The 19,137-nt window shown below is 44.8% G+C and overlaps 8 non-coding genes across 8 annotated transcripts; 6 read left to right on the top strand and 2 right to left on the bottom strand.

Annotated features, from left to right (window-relative positions):
• The first annotated feature begins 4,250 nt into the window (after window positions 1–4,250).
• On the top strand, window positions 4,251–4,339 carry trnay-gua (transfer RNA tyrosine (anticodon GUA)). Its single transcript is given in 2 exon segments — window positions 4,251–4,287; window positions 4,304–4,339. It is a non-coding gene; the product is annotated as a tRNA-Tyr (tRNA).
• A 114-nt stretch (window positions 4,340–4,453) lies between these two features.
• Window positions 4,454–4,526, top strand: trnar-acg (transfer RNA arginine (anticodon ACG)). The gene has a single exon. It is a non-coding gene; the product is annotated as a tRNA-Arg (tRNA).
• Window positions 4,527–7,216: 2,690 nt separating this feature from the next.
• On the top strand, window positions 7,217–7,305 carry trnay-aua (transfer RNA tyrosine (anticodon AUA)). The gene is given in 2 exon segments: window positions 7,217–7,253; window positions 7,270–7,305. It is a non-coding gene; the product is annotated as a tRNA-Tyr (tRNA).
• A 2,998-nt stretch (window positions 7,306–10,303) lies between these two features.
• Window positions 10,304–10,377, top strand: trnai-aau (transfer RNA isoleucine (anticodon AAU)). The gene has a single exon. It is a non-coding gene; the product is annotated as a tRNA-Ile (tRNA).
• A 2,125-nt stretch (window positions 10,378–12,502) lies between these two features.
• trnaq-uug (transfer RNA glutamine (anticodon UUG)) lies at window positions 12,503–12,575 on the top strand. The gene has a single exon. It is a non-coding gene; the product is annotated as a tRNA-Gln (tRNA).
• Window positions 12,576–14,062: 1,487 nt separating this feature from the next.
• Window positions 14,063–14,136, top strand: trnai-aau (transfer RNA isoleucine (anticodon AAU)). The gene has a single exon. It is a non-coding gene; the product is annotated as a tRNA-Ile (tRNA).
• A 1,300-nt stretch (window positions 14,137–15,436) lies between these two features.
• Window positions 15,437–15,509, bottom strand: trnak-cuu (transfer RNA lysine (anticodon CUU)). The gene has a single exon. It is a non-coding gene; the product is annotated as a tRNA-Lys (tRNA).
• Window positions 15,510–16,225: 716 nt separating this feature from the next.
• On the bottom strand, window positions 16,226–16,336 carry trnal-caa (transfer RNA leucine (anticodon CAA)). The gene is made up of 2 exons: window positions 16,299–16,336; window positions 16,226–16,271 (listed from the first exon to the last, which is right to left on the bottom strand). It is a non-coding gene; the product is annotated as a tRNA-Leu (tRNA).
• Window positions 16,337–19,137: the final 2,801 nt, after the last annotated feature.

Below are 19,137 nucleotides of genomic sequence, written 5' to 3'. Positions count from 1 at the left end.
TTTCTAACAAGCCCCTGATCGTCTCTGTGGGCATATATTAATAACCCCGTGCGTAAAGTGTGAAATGTCTCAATCAGCCTCACCTTTTCCCCGGCGCACTTTTGCACGTTACTGTATGAACACGTTGTTGTGAGTTACACAAAAACATCGGTATTTAGCTTGGGGGTAATCAGAGTCACCCACATGAGCTCCCACCACCCCATGAGAGAGCAGTGTCACCCATTGTTGCCTCGACTCTCTGTTCAAACAGAGTCGGTCACCCCCCCACCCGCCTGTTTAGGCCACACTGCAGTGGTGGGCAGCCAGTCTACGCTTCACATCCACCTTAATGTGGGACCACTTCTTCTTCACCTCTGCTTGTGAGGCTTCGCAGACCCCCCCAGCATTGACAGCCTCAGGCTCTCCCACCCACTCCTCTTGCGTTTGCTGCTTATGCCGGAGGACAGCGTGCCAAAGAACACATTTTTGCGGGCCTCCACTTAGCACCGACATATCGCTTTCCGTGAAGTTCTTCTTTTTTCCCGTCTTATTCAGTCTTTTTTCTTTATTTTCTGACCGTACACAGAGGGGAATCGCAGGTCCTGCACCTGCGATTCCCCTCTGCGATTCCCCTCTGCGATTCCCGCTCATTTAAATATGATTTGTGTATTTAAGTAGGGGCGTGGACAGGGAGGAGTCGGGTGCTCCGACATGTGCGCTCAATTCCACGTTGATCGGGATGTACAAACGAAATGTGCTTGGATTGATGCGTGCGCACAGATTCGTACATCCGACGTTGGAGGTCATTTGGGTTTGAGCGTACGCCATGTTTCAGTAGGAAATCCACGCAAGTCTGAAGTTTTCGTTGAAATGAGTGGACTGCTGTCATCAGATCACAAAAGGAATTGTTCTTTCCCTGCAGCTGCAAATTAAGCCCATTCAGGTGTGACATGATATCAGCCAAAAAAGCCATGATATCCATGTTTTTCTCGTCATTTAGAAAGACAGAAAAAGTTGGCTGCTTTCTGACTTTCCAGTTGTTCCAAGAAAGCTGTTACTTCACGTTTAATTGACCAAAAATCGCTCTAGCACCCTGCCTTTATTGAGCCATCTCACATTGTTGTGGAGCAAAAGATCATCAGAGTTTGCATCAACCTCTTTGAGAAATTCCCTGAGCATGCAATGCTGACAAGAAGAAGATGCCCTGAGAAAGTTTTTGATTTTCATCATTGTCTTCATCACCTCAGCATACTCATCTGACAGGGCGGAGCAAAGGACAGCCTGATGAATATTGCAGTGGTAAGAAATCAGGTCAGCGTTGTCTTCTTTAAACCTTGGGCCATGGCCCTCGTGGCCTCCCACTTTGGCCTTGTGCCCTTGAAAATTATATCTGCCATAAGGCCACAGTGGCCTTGATGCCCTCTCTGACTAAGTTTTGCGGTTAGCAGTCTGCCTCTTTTCTGACACGGCTTCAATGATCAATTAGCATCTGGTGGAGAAAAAAAAAAATCAGCGGTGCGCTTGATTCGAGCCTGGATTTACACCGCTCGGACAGTCTATGATGACAGTTGACATCAGTCTATCTCCGCCCACCCCCTCACGCATCCGTGTGCGTAGCCAGCTGATTCTCCGCTGGAGGTGAGGTAAGGTTTCGTGATGATCCTGTTTGCCGTTAAGTTTTTCATTTGTCCATCTTTAAGTGTAATTTTATGGATGACATTACTATTTCTTGCTCGTATGGTAATACATAATTATAATATTTTGAAGTGTTTTTGTTACTACTTGGATAAGTTACATTGCAGTTGTGTTCTTTTATTTTTATCTAGTGCTAGGCAGTTAGCTAACAACTAGGCAGTTAGCGCTGTGTTGTTAGCTCTGCGGACTAGGTTCGTTTGCTGCTCGTTTATACCAGGGCTCTAAATTAACACCCGCCAAATGCGGGTGAAAGTTATTTTTGGCGTGTATTAAAAAAAACTCACTAGCCGGCTTGGCCGATGATAAATGAGGAACTTTACCATCTATTTCGCGGGACGCGCGAGCGCAGTTTCAATGGGAACGCATCCGCCGAGGCTGCCGTACTAGGGGAGTGGGTCACTCTTGGTTTGGAAATACGAGAGACGCCGGTGTTCAGTCGATTTCTCCAACTTGTCGAGAATTACTACTTTGTGCATGCGCCAAGCCGATTGTCTAAGTTTCGTTTTCACGCCCATAATGTTTTGCTACCCTGCGTCTGATTATTTTCTTTTTTGGAAGACATGCAAAGTAATAAAACACTTAATCGTATTAACAAGCAGTTAGCTTAACATGCACAAATGGGGTGTCATTCACCATTTGATTTTTGTATTTGGGACACTTCTGTCTTTATTTAGTTGACTCTGCTCCATCATTGTGAATTAATGCATTGAGAAGGGGGAGCATTATTTGACAGCGTGTTATTGGTTTTCAGTTCAATCTGTTGGTTTTCTTAGCTAGGAAATTGTTTTTGAATTGGCTCTATATGAACGAATTGGATTATTTTATGAATTATGATTATTATTAATTAATTGAATTCCAATTGGCTTGAATTGGACTTTACAATCTAAGTGCCTTGAGATGACATTTGTTGTATTTGGCGCTATATAAATAAAAATGAATTGAATTGAATTGGTACAAATACAGACGCAAACACTAACAAAATGTGGCGATGGTTGGGACAGCCGGCCGTGAAGAGAAAAGATATGCCTGCCAAAGGAGGGGAGGAGGATGATATTTTGAATATATTGAATCTGGCATGGTGACACTTTGTGAGAAAAGGGAAAAAATGGAACTGATTTAGATGGATCCGAAGACAGTTCAGAGAGCTCGGACGATGTTTAAGCATTTCACAGTATCCATAATTCCATAATTAGTCTCTGCACATAGTTTTGTGTTTAATTTTGTGCATTATCTGCACTAAAACATGGTTAGAACGTTGTTAAATATTTCCATTTTTGTAGATTCAGGGTTCACATGAATATAGATCAGTTTTAAAGTTATTTTTTTATGTACAAAAAATGTGACCCTGAATAGTCAATAATGTGTGAGGGTTGAGTCATGAAATGTTAGAATAAGTTTTGAATGTACATAAGTTTAATTGTTGTAATTATTTTAATTGGATATACATTCCCAATTTCACTGTAAAATTAATTTAAAGCTTTAGTTAATAAATTGATCAAATGAATTCAGTGGGTCTCATCTGTCTGTGGCTAGTGGATATAAATGATATCGCCCCATTTTCAAAACGCAATCAAAATACCCATTCACATGTCTTGTGGCATGCCTGAACTGTCCACAAAAAAAATACATTACACCCACTGGCCAGAACTAGCTTAGTTAGCTTAGCATAGCAACTGCCATTCACTTACATTGTAAGTGACGTACTTTCAACGTAGGCCCACTACCACAGTCTCACAGTGAGCCAAACATGTCTGTGCTATAAGAATCCTGTGTAGTTTTAATAAAAAATTTGTTTAATTGCAATTTGGTGTCCATTGAATGCTTAATAAGTATATATAAAAGTATTGTAAATGCATATACAATCGTAGTCACTTCATATCATATGTTAAATCATTGTTTTAATTTATGGCCTTGGTGCCCTGGCTTTTGGCCTTTGTGCCCTTAAAAAATTGACAACTCAAAAGGCCAAGTGGCCTTGCCCCTAAAATGACGAAATTCCAGGCCTGGTCTGCCCATTTAAAGAGCATAAAAGGGTCAAAGTATCAAACAGGCCCCGATGAGAAATAGTGCCTTTTTAATGAGTCGCCAAGGCCGCATATGTTATGTGTTTTTTAGCTCTTCTAAAGGGAGGGTTTTCACACACCGCCACACCCAAAGTATAAACATCCTAACAACAGAAGATGAAAATCGTGTACCAAATGAATGGATGGATAGACCTGACAAAAAAGAACCAAAACAAAATGGCTGGACTTTTGCGCTGGACAATGTGAGGGTATATTGAGGATCAACATCTGTGTTGGACGATGTGGAGACTTTCCCAGATAGATGCCAGATATGTTTTTGTAAGGACTAAATGCATGATAGAAACTGAGGCTGATTTGATCTGAAACGCATCTGAAACTGATGGTTTCTCATCACTTTTTGTGTTTATTTAACTGATAAACAGGCCCAAGCCCCTGGCTCCCTTCCATAACTCATTTGGTACAGCAGAGAACTGCAGGTGTCCCATGATACGCATCTTAAGCCTGGTTACATGCATTCATACAGCATTCATGAAAAGAATGCTGGCTTTGCTCCCTTCGATAGCTCAGTTGGTAGAGTGGAGGGCTGTAGGTGCCCAACAACAGTTATCCTTAGGTCGCTGGTTCAATTCCGGCTCGAAGGATGTGCCAAGCTTTTGTATACAGAGGCTCTTTTGGCCAACTCCGTCAATCCTTTCAAAGCTTTTGGAATATGCTGTTTTACGAAAGACTGTTCCACTCTCTATCGAACTTGCTAAGGGCTAGTGGCGCAATGGATAATGCGTCTGACTACGGATCAGAAGATTCTAGGTTCAACTCCTGGCTAGCTCGGCACGCTGGTTTTAGTCTCTCACTTCTCGCACTGCTTTAGAACAGGATTGCTTTAAACCTTCTACTCCCTGGGTATCCCAGCTCACTTACGCCCCTAAGATACCTCACAGTGTGTCGTCTTGCAACACATGTGGCTGACCCCACACCGTAAGGAAAGCTCGTCTTCCTCTTTATCTCTGCTGTCAATGATTTTGATCCAAACACAAAAAAAAACATGCCTGCCAGCCACATGCCGCAGAGCTACATATGCTATCCTTGGGATACGAAGGTGTTTCGGATCACATCAAAGCCACACACGACAACAACCCACAACCGGCCGTGATCGTATAGTGTAGGGGTCTCCAACCTTTTTCCCTCTAAGAGCTACTTTAACAGAATAAAAACGGCCGAGAGCTACTTGTGTTTTGTAACATTTATTACCGTCGCTCATTTTGAAAAAACAAACTCAATAAGCCTTCTTTTCCTGAACATTTACAATATGTTACTGTCCACATCTCACATTCTGTATTAAAACATCACAAAAATAAAGAACAAAAATTGCATTCACAATAAAAACCATTTAGTTCAGTTCAATATTGAGCAGTGAAGGTGTGTGTGTGTGTGTGTGTGTGTGTGTGAATGTGTTCAGAAGTTCAGTCTTTTTAGCTTCAAGAGAGGTGTATGCTGGAGTGTATCCACTTAAGTTCACTCTTATGGAGTCATTTAAATGTGCATCAGTCAGTCTCGTTCTGAGCTTTGATTTCAAGACATTCATGTCAGAAAAAGCTGACTCACAGAGGTATGTAGACCCAATCAAAGCAGACAGTTTCAGAGCTGCTTAGTGAAGATTTTCATAATTATCTGGCTCTACCAAGCTCCAGAAATGCTGTGAATGCTGCTGAGACTTTAACTCCACATTGTTTTGAAGGTTTATAACCTCCATTTCCATTTCCTTAGCATCGACACAGAAAAGTTCAGCCATCTGTCCTGAAATCTCACTTATGTCCACATCCATGAAAGGGCTGGCCATAAATGTCACACAGGGCTCAAGTTTCTCAAAGTCACTGAATCTGTCAGCAAACTCCTGTCCAAGCCTTGATAAGAGGTCACAATACTTGGACACATTTAAAACGCTGGCTGCACCTGTGTGACTGTCCAGCATCTTTGAGATAGAGGGGAAGTGCTGAAATCTTCTGCTTTTCACTTGCTGAATGTACAATGACAGTTTTGCACTGAACGCCTTGACAGCACTGATCATGTTGTCGCCATCGTAAACTCCTTCTCACTAGCCTAGCAAGCCAGACCTGTACACCTTTTATTGACGCTGGATAGCAGTGTGGGCGGGATAAACGGTTGTCTGTTAAGTTGCCTCTGCACTCAACGCCACACAATAGGATGGCGAAACAACCAATCAGAGCGTCGTCCCACCAACAGAGCAAGCTGGTAAATTAAACTTTTACCGTACCCGGTCAGCAAAACTCCGAAAACGTCATTTTTTTTCAAGAAAAACTTAAGTGCAGTTATCTGTTCGTCTCGCAAAGAAAAAATTATATTTAAATCTTCTAGAGTCGCTGCCAAAGCCAACTCGAAAGACTGTTCGCTAGGCGCAGCCATTGTTTACCTCTCTCTGGAACCACACACTGAAACGTAGCACCTCTGTCGTCACTAGGTAGCCCGGCCTCCGACCCCGCTCCTCACGATTTGATTGGCCTGATTAAGTTTCGATTTTCAGCCTGGCAAAACGACCACAAGTGAAGTGACTGCGCCCGGGAGCAAATTCAATTTGCGGTCGCTGGTCTCACATCACCACTGACTCATCACGATTTGCCGAGAGACCAATTAAGTTTTCAAATTAATGTATGATTCATTGGCCCTTTGGCGAGCTACTTGGAAAGGAGCGGCGAGCTACTGGTAGCTCGCGAGAGACATGTTGGAGACCCCTGGTGTAGTGGTTAGTACTCTGTGTTGTGGTCGCAGCAACCCCGGTTCAAATCCAGGTCACAGCAACCCCTCCACCAAAATTGTTTACATCGCTGAAAAAAGATCCCAATTTCAACTTACATTTCTTAAACTTAAAAAAAAAAAAGTTGTCTACAGGCCTCTGTCCCGTATCAAAGGTCTGAAAGAGTCAAACAGCACAAATGCAGAAGGTCTGCCCATTTAAAGAGCATAAAAGGGGTCAAAGTATCAAACAGGCCCCAATGAGAAATAGTGCCTTTTTAATGAGTCGCAAGGCCGCATATGATCTGTGTTTTTCAGCTCTTCTAAAGGGAGGGTTTTCACACACCGCCACACCCAAAGTATAAACATCCTAACAACAGAAGATGAAAATCGTGTGCCAAATGAATGGATGGATAGACCTGACAAAAAAAGAACCAAACAAAATGGCTGGACTTTTGCGCTGGACAATGTGAGGGTATATTGAGGATCAACATCTGTGTTGGACGATGTGGAGACTTTCCCAGATAGATGCCAGATATGTTTTTGTAAGGACTAAATGCATGATAGAAACTGAGGCTGATTTGATCTGAAACGCATCTGAAACTGATGGTTTCTCATCACTTTTTGTGTTTATTTAACTGATAAACAGGCCCAAGCCCCTGGCTCCCTTCCATAACTCATTTGGTACAGCAGAGAACTGCAGGTGTCCCATGATACGCATCTTAAGCCTGGTTACATGCATTCATACAGGATTCATGAAAAGGATGTTGGCTTTGATAGCTCAGTTGGTAGAGCGGAGGACTATAGGTGCCCAACAACAGTTATCCTTAGGTCGCTGGTTCAATTCCGGCTTGAAGGATGTGCCAAGCTTTCGTATATAGAGGCTCTTTTGGCCAACTCCGTCAATCCTTTCGAAGCTTTTGGAATATGCAGTTTTACGAAAGACTGTACCACTCGCTATCTTATTTGCTAAGGGCTATTGGCGCAATGGATAACGCGTCTGACTACGGATCAGGGGCCCGTTGCACAAAAGTAGGATTTAGACATCCAGGATGAATTACTTAGCCAGGTTCAAGGAATCCAAAACATGGGCGCCCAGGCTTAGTGTGTTGCACAAAGGCCAAGCCAGGATGAGCAGACACGGATTCATTAAGCCAGGTGAAAGCGATCCTGGATAAGTGCTGCACACGGCTTGCTTAAATAGACCCCACGATCGATCATAGATTCACTGATTCACCATGGCAACAAGGGCGGCGTATTTCTCCCCAGCGGAGCAATAATTATTAATGGAAGCATATGAAGAGGTGACGGAGAAAATAAAACAAAAAGGAAATACTGCCACAGTTAAAAAACAAAAGGAGCAAGCGTGGCAAACCATTGCTGACCGCCTGAATGCGTAAGTAGTGCACAAATACACACTCACCACTCCACTGAAATTATCACAATTAGGCAGTGTTCGAACTACGGGGGACTCGGGGGATCCGAGACCCCCTGAAACTGACACGAGACCCCCCCGAAAACACGATTTGGGAAATGTTGGGGGGTCTCTAAAATATTGGCAAAATGTGATTTCCCCTGATGAGTTATGATTGCAGACGCGATGCGTGTGTGGAGGTGTGGAGTCTGTGTGCGTAATTGGCATAAAGCTGTGCTGTCCGCCGCGTATGATTCTGTATAGCTTCTCATGTGTTTTCGAGATCCGCGCTCTGAGTCAAGCGCAAGCAAGCAACCAAAATGGACATGGCAGCAACTTTTTATTAAGAATGTGCCTGCCCACACATTGCCTGTACTGTTTTAGTAGTGAAAAAAAAAACGCAATTAAAGGACTTGCAAGCATCTTCATCTCCTTCCCTGGGCATAGAAGACTCTGTGACATCAAGGAGGAGTTCTATAGGATTGCAGGTAAGAATTTAAAAAAAAAAAATTACAGTTACAATTACAATGTTAACATTCAGAGTAAGATACTCATTGCATCGTATTACAGGTTTCCCCAATGTCATTGGTGCAGTGGACTGCACACACATCAAAATAAAATCCCCCTCAGGTGGCCATGAGGGGGATTTTGTGAACAGGAAAAACTTCCACAGCATCAATGTACAGGTGAACATGACTTTTGATAAAGTTAATTAATGAACACTGTACATTGCCTGTGATGTGCATTAATTGGTTTAACATCTTATCATTTCAGATGGTCTGCAATGCTGACTATTTGTTCAGTAATGTTGTGGCAAAGTGGCCCGGCTCGGTCCACGACTCCCGAGTGTTTCGGAACTCAGAGATCTATCGGCGCCTATCACAAGGTGAGCCACAGAACCTCTATTGATAACCACTTTTAACATCATGGCTGTGTTAATGTCACTACTTATGAGGTTGTGATGGTAACATTTTGTATTCACAGGTGAATTCCTGGGTGTATTGCTGGGTGACAGAGGGTATGCCTGCCAGCCTTTTCTGCTCACTCCATTTGCAGACCCTCTGGAGGCACAACTGGCATACAACCATGCCCATGCCAGAACAAGGGCCCGGATAGAAATGACATTTGGCCTACTGAAGGCACGTTTTCAGTGTCTGAACCACCTGAGAGTCAGCCCAGACAGGGCATGTGATATCATTGTGGCCTGTGCTGTCCTCCACAATGTGGCCTGCCTGAGAAAGGAGAGGGCCCCCAGAGTGCCAGCTCTCATAGACTGGGACAATCCTGCCATCTTCCCGGATGACGACTGTGGTCGGCTGGTCAGAGACCAATATGTGTTCAATTATTTTAATTAATATGCATGTTGATTTAAGTTGGGCCTGCAATGGCAGAGGAATCTTTGTTAGGTTTTTGTGCTGTATAGGCAAGTCAATTTTATTTGTATAGGCCATTTTTACAAACCGTTTGTCTCAAACTGCATGCTTTGATTCTGTGCTTTTTGTCTTGTAGAGCACTGTGTGACTTCAGTTTTGAAAGAAGCTGATGGTTTAGTTGCTTTGATTCATCCTTGTTCAATAAAGGAACATCATGGTACTCTCTAATGTGTATTTATATTTATATGGCGACGTACTTTATGTGTAGTCTGTGGGAAACTAAATTATCTAGTGGTTCATCTAAAATCATCAATTATCTAAAAAGATTGCAATTAATGATCACAAATGTTTCAATAATGATAGTGGGTATAGTTAAATGTTTTAACAATATGTTCTAGGCAGTGGAATAAATATTGGTTTCCATTTGTGGCGACCGCTGACTGAGATAAGGAATGAGATTAAATAGATCCTGGAACTTAGCCTGGTCTGGAGCAGGCTAGCTTCACAGAATAAATCTCCATGGTAACTTACGTCTGAACATATCCCACTTCCCTTATCCTACTTTTGTGCAACCGGATCACGGATAAGTATATCCAGGATAGGCAACATATCCCCGCTTAATCCCTTATCCTACTTTTGTGCAACGGGCCCCTGGTAAGTACTTTGCTAGTTGTACTCCATGTCAGAAATCCTCTGAATGGGATGCCATTAAAGTCGGAGGATTTTACCAGTCTGTTACTGGTAAAAAAATCCAAAGTTAAGCTGATGTTGCGCAATGATCTTGGCTTCCCCATACTACCTACACTAAAGAAAAACAAAAAGATGAGAGACTTGAATGATTAAGTTCTATCACGTCGAGTCATTGTAGCATATAACAAATGATAAAATAATTGCATTGAAAGCATTTTTTGAAGAACTAAAAGTCTTTCAACTCACCTGCTGATAACATCCAAATCCGCAATACCAAAGGCAAGCTGTATAGAATGTTTGTGTGACCTAAATAGGTAACAGAGAAAACACTGAGAGCACTTATTCTCGCACAAATTTGCTCATAGGGCAACTCAAAATCAGGCCGGTTAGCTCAGCTGGTCAGAGCGTGGTGCTAATAACGCCAAGGTCATGGGTTCAATCCCCATACTGGCCACGAATATCAGCAACAACAGCACATGTGTAGGCGCCCTTCCATAACACATGACTTTTAAAGATATATCAATATATTTGATGCTGCTTGTCCTGGACCAGATCACAAGGGAAGCAATGTGAGCAGACATCACTAGCCCCGATTCTCACAGGACATAATCTACACCTCTTCTCGGGTGGACACACAGAAATACCAATGCAAGACCAGCATGGTTTATTTCTTGTGAGTCCTGGACCTTACCTCAGGCCTCCTCACCGTGCAACTGATCCAAAATATCTCCCCTGGGGGGAATTTACATGATATTCTGACCAGATGCCCATACCGCCTGATCTGGCTTCATTCAAAGAAGAGCGGCAGAGACTGTATTCTCAGCGTATTCAAGATGACTACACTTATCACCCTGATCCAAGAGGGTGAGCCTAATCACCACAGAGTGGAAGATGATTTCAGCCCTTATGCATTCGCAATCTCATTCATTTAGTCACCACTCATAAGGAGTGACCAGAGGTGAGCGTTGGAAGGAAGATCGACTGGTAGAACGAGATCCTCCAGTCGTGGTCAAAATGGTCTGATCCCTAAACTCTTCCACTTGAGGCAGCAACTGTTTCTAGGAAGAAGAGGGCCCTCAACCCTTTTCCAACTGAGGATCAGAGCCTCAGACTTGGAGGCACAATTTTATTCCTGGCTGTTTCACACTTGGCAGCAGACCACCCCTGTACCGGCCGGATGACTCAGGAGAGACCATGTGGCCTAACGGACAAGGCGTCTGACTTCGGATCAGAAGATTGAGGGTTTGAGTCCCTTCGTGGTTGTCTTGTTTAGTTGTATGCTGTCATATATGTACAGAAATCAAGAGCACTGTACTGAGTACTAACCAAATAAACACATGGTGAAAGCTGGTAAGTACTTTGCTAGTTGTACTCCATGTCAGAAATCCTCTGGATGGCATGCCATTAAAGTCGGAGGATTTTATCAGTCTCTTACTGGTAAAAAAATCCAAAGTTAAGCTGATGTTGCGCAAAAATCTTGGCTTTCCCATACTGCCTACACTAAAGCAATACAAAAAGATGAGAGACTTGAATGAGTAAGTTCTATCACGTCGAGTCATTGTAGCATATAACAAATGATAAAATAATTGCATTGAAAGCATTTTTTGAAGAACTAAAAGTCTTTCAACTCACCTGCTGATAACATCCAAATCCGCAATACCAAAGGCAAGCTGTATAGAATGTTTGTGTGACTTAAATAGGTAACAGAGAAAACACTGAGAGCACTTATTCTCGCACAAATTTGCTCATAGGGCAACTCAAAATCAGGCCGGTTAGCTCAGCTGGTCAGAGCGTGGTGCTAATAACGCCAAGGTCATGGGTACTGGCCATGCATACTGGCCATGAACATCAGCAACAACAGTACATGTGTAGGCGCCCTTCCATAAAACATGACTTTTAAAGATATATCAATATATTTGATGCTGCTTGTCCCTGAACGGATCACAGGGGAAGCAATGTGAGCAGACATCCCGAGCCCCGCTTCTCACAGGACATAATCTACACCTCTTCTCGGGTGGACACACAGAAATACCAATGCAAGACCAGCATGGTTTATTTCTTGTGAGTCCTGGACCTTCCCTCAGGCCTCCTCACCGTGCAACTGATCCAAAATATCTCCCCTGGGGGGAATCTACATGATATTCTGACCAGATGCCCATACCGCCTGATCTGGCTTCATTCAAAGAAGAGCGGCAGAGACTGTATTCTCAGCATATTCCAGATGACTACGCCTATCACCCTGATCCAAGAGGGTGAGCCTAATCACCACGGAGTGGAAGATGATTTCAGCCCTTATGCATTCGCAATCTCATTCATTTAGTCACCACTCATAAGGAGTGACCAGAGGTGAGCGTTGGAAGGAAGATCGACTGGTAGAACGAGCTCCTCCAGTCGTGGTCAAAATGGTCTGATCCCTAAACTCTTCCACTTGAGGCAGCAACTGGTTCTAAGCAAGAAGAGGGCCCTCGACCCTTTTCCAACTGAGGATCAGAGCCTCAGACTTGGAGGCACAATTTTATTCCTGGCTGTTTCACACTTGGCAGCAGACCACCCCTGTACCGGCCGGATGACTCAGGTGAGACCATGTGGCCTAACGGACAAGGCGTCTGACTTTGGATCAGAAGATTGAGGGTTCGAGTCCCTTCGTGGTTGTCTTGTTTAGTTTTATGCTGTCATATATGTACAGAAATCAAGAGCACTGTACCACAGATTCTATAATAGGACAGATACGCCACTCACGGTGCATTTCCGGTTTCCAACGAGGCGATTTTGGTTGCAGTTCCACCCTCTTTCCACGTGGGGCACTCAATTTTGGAGACCAGAATGAATGGAGTCCTATGGAGCTATACGCCCTATCGTGCCCTTATCTGAAGATATAATTTTTTCTCTAGTAATTCGAATGTTGTTTTCGAAAGAGGGTGTTTAGAAAATACCCATGGCTGAGTTTTAGATTTTTAGAGCCACTCATTTGCTTAAAAAAAGGATTTGAAGTGTATATGACGTCATACATAGCTGGTCGACCAGCTGTCATTAGCACAATGCTAGCACGTTGTGGACAACAAGAAGCCAACCTGTAAGAAATCAAAGGGATATAGGTACTTGTTCAGTAGATTTTTGACTTGAAACCCATGTTGAGCTCTCAGAAACTACATTCAAATCTGAGCGCTCTTGAGGAGACTTATGTGAAACTGTCCATTTGTAGCATCTAGCTCCATTCGGGCCCCACTCATTCTGGTCTCCACCGACGCCCCCAGTGGAATTCTGGTGGAACTGCAGCCAAAAAGCCAGTACAATGGGGCTTAATAGAGAGTGGCAAGGCTGTTCGTTATAATGGCTGTGACTGTACTGAGTACTAACCAAATAAACACATGGTGAAAGCTGGTAAGTACTTTGCTAGTTGTACTCTTCCACTTGAGGCAGCAACTGGTTCTAAGCAAGGAGAGGGCCCTCAACCCTTTTCCAACTAAGGATCAGAGCCTCAGACTTGGAGGCACAATTTTAGTCCTGGCTGTTTCACACTTGGCGGCAGACCACCCCTGTACCGGCCGGATGACTCAGGTGAGACCATGTGGCCTAACGGACAAGGCGTCTGACTTCGGATCAGAAGATTGAGGGTTTGAGTCCCTTCGTGGTTGTCTTGTTTAGTTGTATGCCGTCATATATGTACAGAAATCAAGAGCACTGTACTGAGTGCTAACCAATAAACACATGGTGAAAGCTGGTAAGTACTTTGCTAGTTGTACTCCGTGTCAGAAATCCTCTGAATGGCATGCCATTAAAGTCGGAGGATTTTACCAGTCTGTTACTGGTAAAAAAATCCAACGTTAAGCTGATGTTGCGCAATGATCTTGGCTTTCCCATACTGCCTACACTCAAGCTATAAAAAAAAGATGAGAGACTTGAATGAGTAAGTACTGTCACGTCGAGTCATTGTAGCATATAACAAATGATAAAATAATTGCATTGAAAGCAATTTTTTGAAGAACTAAAAGTCTTTCATCTCACCTGCTGATAACATCCAAATCCGCAATACCAAAGGCAAGCTGTATAGAATGTTTGTGTGACTTAAATAGGTAACAGAGAAAACACTGAGAGCACTTATTCTCGCACAAATTTGCTCATAGGGCACCTCAAAATCAGGCCGGTTAGCTCAGCTGGTCAGAGCGTGGTGCTAATAACGCCAAGGTCATGGGTTCAATCCCCATACTCGCCACAAATATCAGCAACAACAGCACATGTGTCGGCGCCCTTCCATAACACATGACTTTTAAAGATATATCAATATATTTGATGCTGCTTGTCCTGGACCAGATCACAGGGGAAGCAATGTGAGCAGACATCCCTTGCCCCGATTCTCACAGTACATAATCTACACCTCTTCTCGGGTGGACACACAGAAATACCAATGCAAGACCAGCATGGTTTATTTCTTGTGAGTCCTGGACCTTCCCTCAGGCCTCCTCACCATGCAACTGATCCAAAATATCTCCCCTGGGGGGAATCTACATGATATTCTGACCAGATGCCCATACCGCCTGATCTGGCTTCATTCAAAGAAGAGCGGCAGAGACTGTATTCTCAGCGTATTCCAGATGACTACGCTTATCACCCTGATCCAAGAGGGTGAGCCTAATCACCACAGAGTGGAAGATGATTTCAGCCCTTATGCATTCGCAATCTCATTCATTTAGTCACCACTCATAAGGAGTGACCAGAGGTGAGCGTTGGAAGGAAGATCGACTGGTAGAACGAGATCCTCCAGTCGTGGTCAAAATGGTCTGATCCCTAAACTCTTCCACTTGAGGCAGCAACTGGTTCTAAGCAAGAAGAGGGCCCTCGACCCTTTTCCAACTGAGGATCAGAGCCTCAGACTTGGAGGTACAATTTTATTCCTCGCTGTTTCACACTTGGCAGCAGACCACCCCTGTACCGGTCGGATGACTCAGGTGAGACCATGTGGCCTAACGGACAAGGCCATCCTGACACCATTACTTCCCTGACTGTGTAAAATATGACAAACGTGAACCAAAATGCAAAACGCTACTCCACTTTACTATATTCGACTCAGGTTTTAGGGTTTTCTATGAGGTAGTAACAGCTGGTAGCAGCTAGATTTTTAGCACCTACACGGCAGGGATTCGAGTTGAGTCCAGCCGAAAATATGACGTCTACAGACTGCAGGCCACTGATTGGCCAGGGAGTGATGTCACTGGATGAGTAATGAAAGCAAGAGAGGGCCAGAGGCCATGGGTTGTTATTCAGATTTTCCTTATTTTGTTTTAAAGTGAATGATCATACTTGAGCAAAAAGGGAATACAGAAATGACATGAGCCCAAAGAAAAGTAAACGTAATGCTCTTACTAAAGTTTGAATGTTTTTGATTCATATTGTGCATTTCACGACGTTTGTGATCATTCAAAGAGGCACCACTGAGGACGCTGTGATGGTGGTAACAGAGCTGAACTTTGACTTTAAGTGCCGGAACAAACGTCTGTTGATTATTAAAACTGCTACGCCCAACGTGCGGCTCGAACCCACGACCCTGAGATTAAGAGTCTCATGCTCTACCGACTGAGCTAGCCGGGCTATCCACATGTTATAAAACATGCCTTCCGAAAAAAAAGAAGAGATAAAAAAAAGCCAAAGTCAACTTTCAGAGATTTCGAATGACATCGGAACACATTCCTCCCTTTTCAACCTCTACCTACTCCACTTGACTGGATCCCACTCAGCTGTAAGGATTTTCCAAGAGGTAATACCACCTGGCACAAGGTGGAACATTTTTAGCACCTACTCGGTCGGGGTCGAGTTGAGTCCAGCTGAGAATGTGACATTTACAGACTGCAGGCAACTGATTGGCCAGGGAGTGATGTCACTGGATGAGTCATGAAAGCCACTCCTTAAAAAGAACCCGGCAACAGCAACAGTTGGATTTGATGTATTCTGTGATCATCAACGAGGTGGATTACTAGACGCAAAGACACAGACCAAGTAGCAGGTATACCTTCACCTTGATGACCTAAATTGTTGTGTCATGTTTTGTCCAATAAAAGTGACATCACAGGACTTTTGGACCTCCTTGCTATAACGACCCCACCCACATTGAGGTGGTTGTGAGTAAGTACGAGTGGAAAAGAGCTTAATGTAGCAGGAGAACTGCCTCATCGCACATCAGAATTGTGTATGTTGATGGGAGGAACTGAAGGCCCGTCTTCAGAGATAAATGCCCTTTTTCACCATGGCCTGACATGGCTTTCTTCACGGTCTTCTAATAAGCAAGTAAGATTTAAGCAAGAAAGTAGTGTCAGGAGTGGGATTTGAACCCACGCCTCCTTTTGGAGACCAGAAGTCCCTGTGCTAAGGAAGGAATGAAGCCTTGAGTCTGGCGCCTTAGACCGCTCGGCCATCCTGACACCGTTGCTTTCCTGACTGTGTAAACTCTCCTTTTATTCAGGAGATGCGCATTGCAGCGACGAGGGGCAGGGCAACCTATTTAAATAATAATTGGATTACATGTTAGATTTTCAACATTCTGGGTTTAGAAAAGGTAGGGTAATTAATAACACATATTGTTTTCATTCCACTTGTTTGCATTGAAATCAATGTAACGCGAGCTGTAGGCTTAGATATTTATGCTCCAATCCACTCAAAGTAGGGGGCGGGGCTCCATCACGCTGTGTTTAAAATCATATTAACTAAAAATATATACTTTTACTTCCAAGAATGGAAATGTGAGGAGTGGCATATAACATATGTACAATGTATTATTCTTAATATTCACGGTAGATTTTGGTAGGTAGGCTTATTGCTGTAAAGCCTCAGCTGCTTGTGCCATCTAATGCGCTCCTGCACTATGTGCCCCACGTGAAGGATCGGACAGTGGTGTGCGCAGATATAAGATCATGTTTCTTTCCTCAAGCCAATGACAAGAACTTCCGTGAGAAGTAACGCAAATGTCTGAATCATGCGGGAAAATATGACAGGTGCGGGCGGGAGCGGGACTAAAAATTCTATCTTTTTGCGGGAGCGGGAGTGCACAATGCGGGAGCGGGCGGGCGCGGGACTTTTACAGAATTTACAGTCCCGCGCAGGCCTCTACTCGGAAGCTCAGTCACTCCAAAGGGTGGAAGGTGTCAAACGCAACTTATGGGACTTCGAACCATGTCTCTTTTAGAAAAGCAAGTTGCACCCTGGCCAAGACCCATGACAAAGGATAGGAAGTTCATCACGCTGACATAATAGAATACGCTGTGGGACAAAAGCACCTTTGCAGACTCTCCTTCTCTTGACATAGACTGACATGGGACAATTCAGTCAAGTTTATCTCACGTGAAACTACCTCTTTTGCAACTTTCCATAAACTTTCAAAATGAGGATGAAAGCCAGATGAAGAAACTTGTGAGTTGATTGTTTAACCTCTAGTCCAGACAACAGGGCCCTCATTCATCATTAGTGCGTAGAATCCCTTCTAAATCCTGTCGTATGAGTGAAATTTAGAATGTGCCCATGTACAAAAAAATCGGCATTCATCAAACGTTCTTAGACAGGTCGTACGCAACAAGAGTGGCATCAAGCTCAGCAGCTGCCGCTGTGCCAGAGGATCAACATCTCTGGAGTCATTTCACTGCCATTTGAACAGCTTTATTCCTGGTAAGTCCCTCTCTACATGATTACACCTCTTAGCTGTATTTGATATCAAAACTGGATTAACAAGCAATTTTTCTAAGGCATAAATATGTTGTTTTGTTTTTTTGCTTGTTTTTTTTCAGGAACCAGTGCAACTCTGCTAAATTTCCAGCTCTATCTCCTGGAAGGCCTTAACAGGTGGAATCAGGATCGGGGCTCTGCAGCAGTGAGCGGCAAGCCGTCGTGTCTTCTCACATATGCTGGAGACACGACACGATGCATTAACAACAACAGCCTGAAGGTGCTCGGCCGAGAATACGTCCCCAACTTCACACCTCCAGCAAAATACACAGATACTTCAAAATGATATCTGTGAAGGTAAAAAAAACTGTTTAGTTAAACTATTGTATGACTGAGTCACTAATATATATGAAGAGTAAAGAACTGTTTTACTATCTGTGTGTGTGTTTGTTATGTTTCCATAGGTGAGCTGCTGGCTGTTGGCTGCCTGTTAAGTCAAACGGGCGAGCCTCTGAAAGCACAGCCTGACTCGGAAGAGACTGACGGGCTTCTGGAAGATGTGGCCGCGAGTGAAGGAGAGGAAGATGAAGGCTTCATGATGAAGATGCTCTGGACTCACTGGTGTCAGGACTTGAAGGTGAGACGCTTTCCTCTGCAACCTCACAGCTCCAAGCCTCCACCAGCCTGCTGCCTCCACCCAGCCTGCTCCCTCCATCCAGCCTGCTCCTTCCACCCAGCCTGCTCCCTCCACCCAGCCTGCTCCCTCCACCCAGCCTGCTCCCTCCATCCAGCCTGCTGCCTCCATCCAGCCTGCTCCCTCCACCCAGCCTGCTCCCTCCACCCAGCCTGCTTTCTCCACGCAGCCTGCTGCCTCCACCAAGCCTGCTCCCTCCATCCAGCCTGCTGCCTCCATCCAGCCTGCTCCCTCCACCCAACCTGCTCCCTCCATCCAGCCTGCTGCCTCCACCCAGCCTGCTCCCTCCACCCAGCCTGCTCCCTCCATCCAGCCTGCTCCCTCCACCCAGCCTGCTCCCTCCATCCAGCCTGCTGCCTCCATCCAGCCTGCTCCCTCCACCCAGCCTGCTCCCTCCACCCAGCCTGCTTTCTCCACGCAGCCTGCTGCCTCCACCAAGCCTGCTCCCTCCACCCAGCCTGCTTTCTCCACCCAGCCTGCTCCCTCCAACCAGCCTGCTCCCTCCACCCAGCCTGCTTTCTCCACCCAGCCTGCTCCGTCCACCCAGCCTGCTCCCTCCACCCAGCCTGCTTTCTCAACCCAGCCTGCTTCCTCCACCCAAACTGCTTTCTCCACCCAACCTGCTCCATCCACTGAGCCTGCTCCATCCACCCAACCTGCTTTCTCCCCCCAGCCTGCTTTCTTCACCCAACCTGCTCCTTCCACCCAACCTGCTTTCTCCACCCAGCCTGCTCCCTCCACCCAGCCTGCTTTCTCCACCCAGCCTGCTCCATCCACCCAGCCTTCTTTCTCCACCCAACCTGCTCCCTCCACCCAGCCTGCTTTCTCCACCCAGCCTGCTCCCTCCACCCAGCCTGCTCCCTCCACCCAGCC

The sequence above is a fragment of the Odontesthes bonariensis genome, chromosome 8 (genome assembly GCF_027942865.1).
Source record: "Odontesthes bonariensis isolate fOdoBon6 chromosome 8, fOdoBon6.hap1, whole genome shotgun sequence".
Classification (NCBI taxonomy): Eukaryota; Metazoa; Chordata; class Actinopteri; order Atheriniformes; family Atherinopsidae; genus Odontesthes; species Odontesthes bonariensis.
The sequence above is the reverse complement of the archived record's forward strand: the minus strand, read 5'-3'. Positions and strand labels throughout refer to the sequence as shown.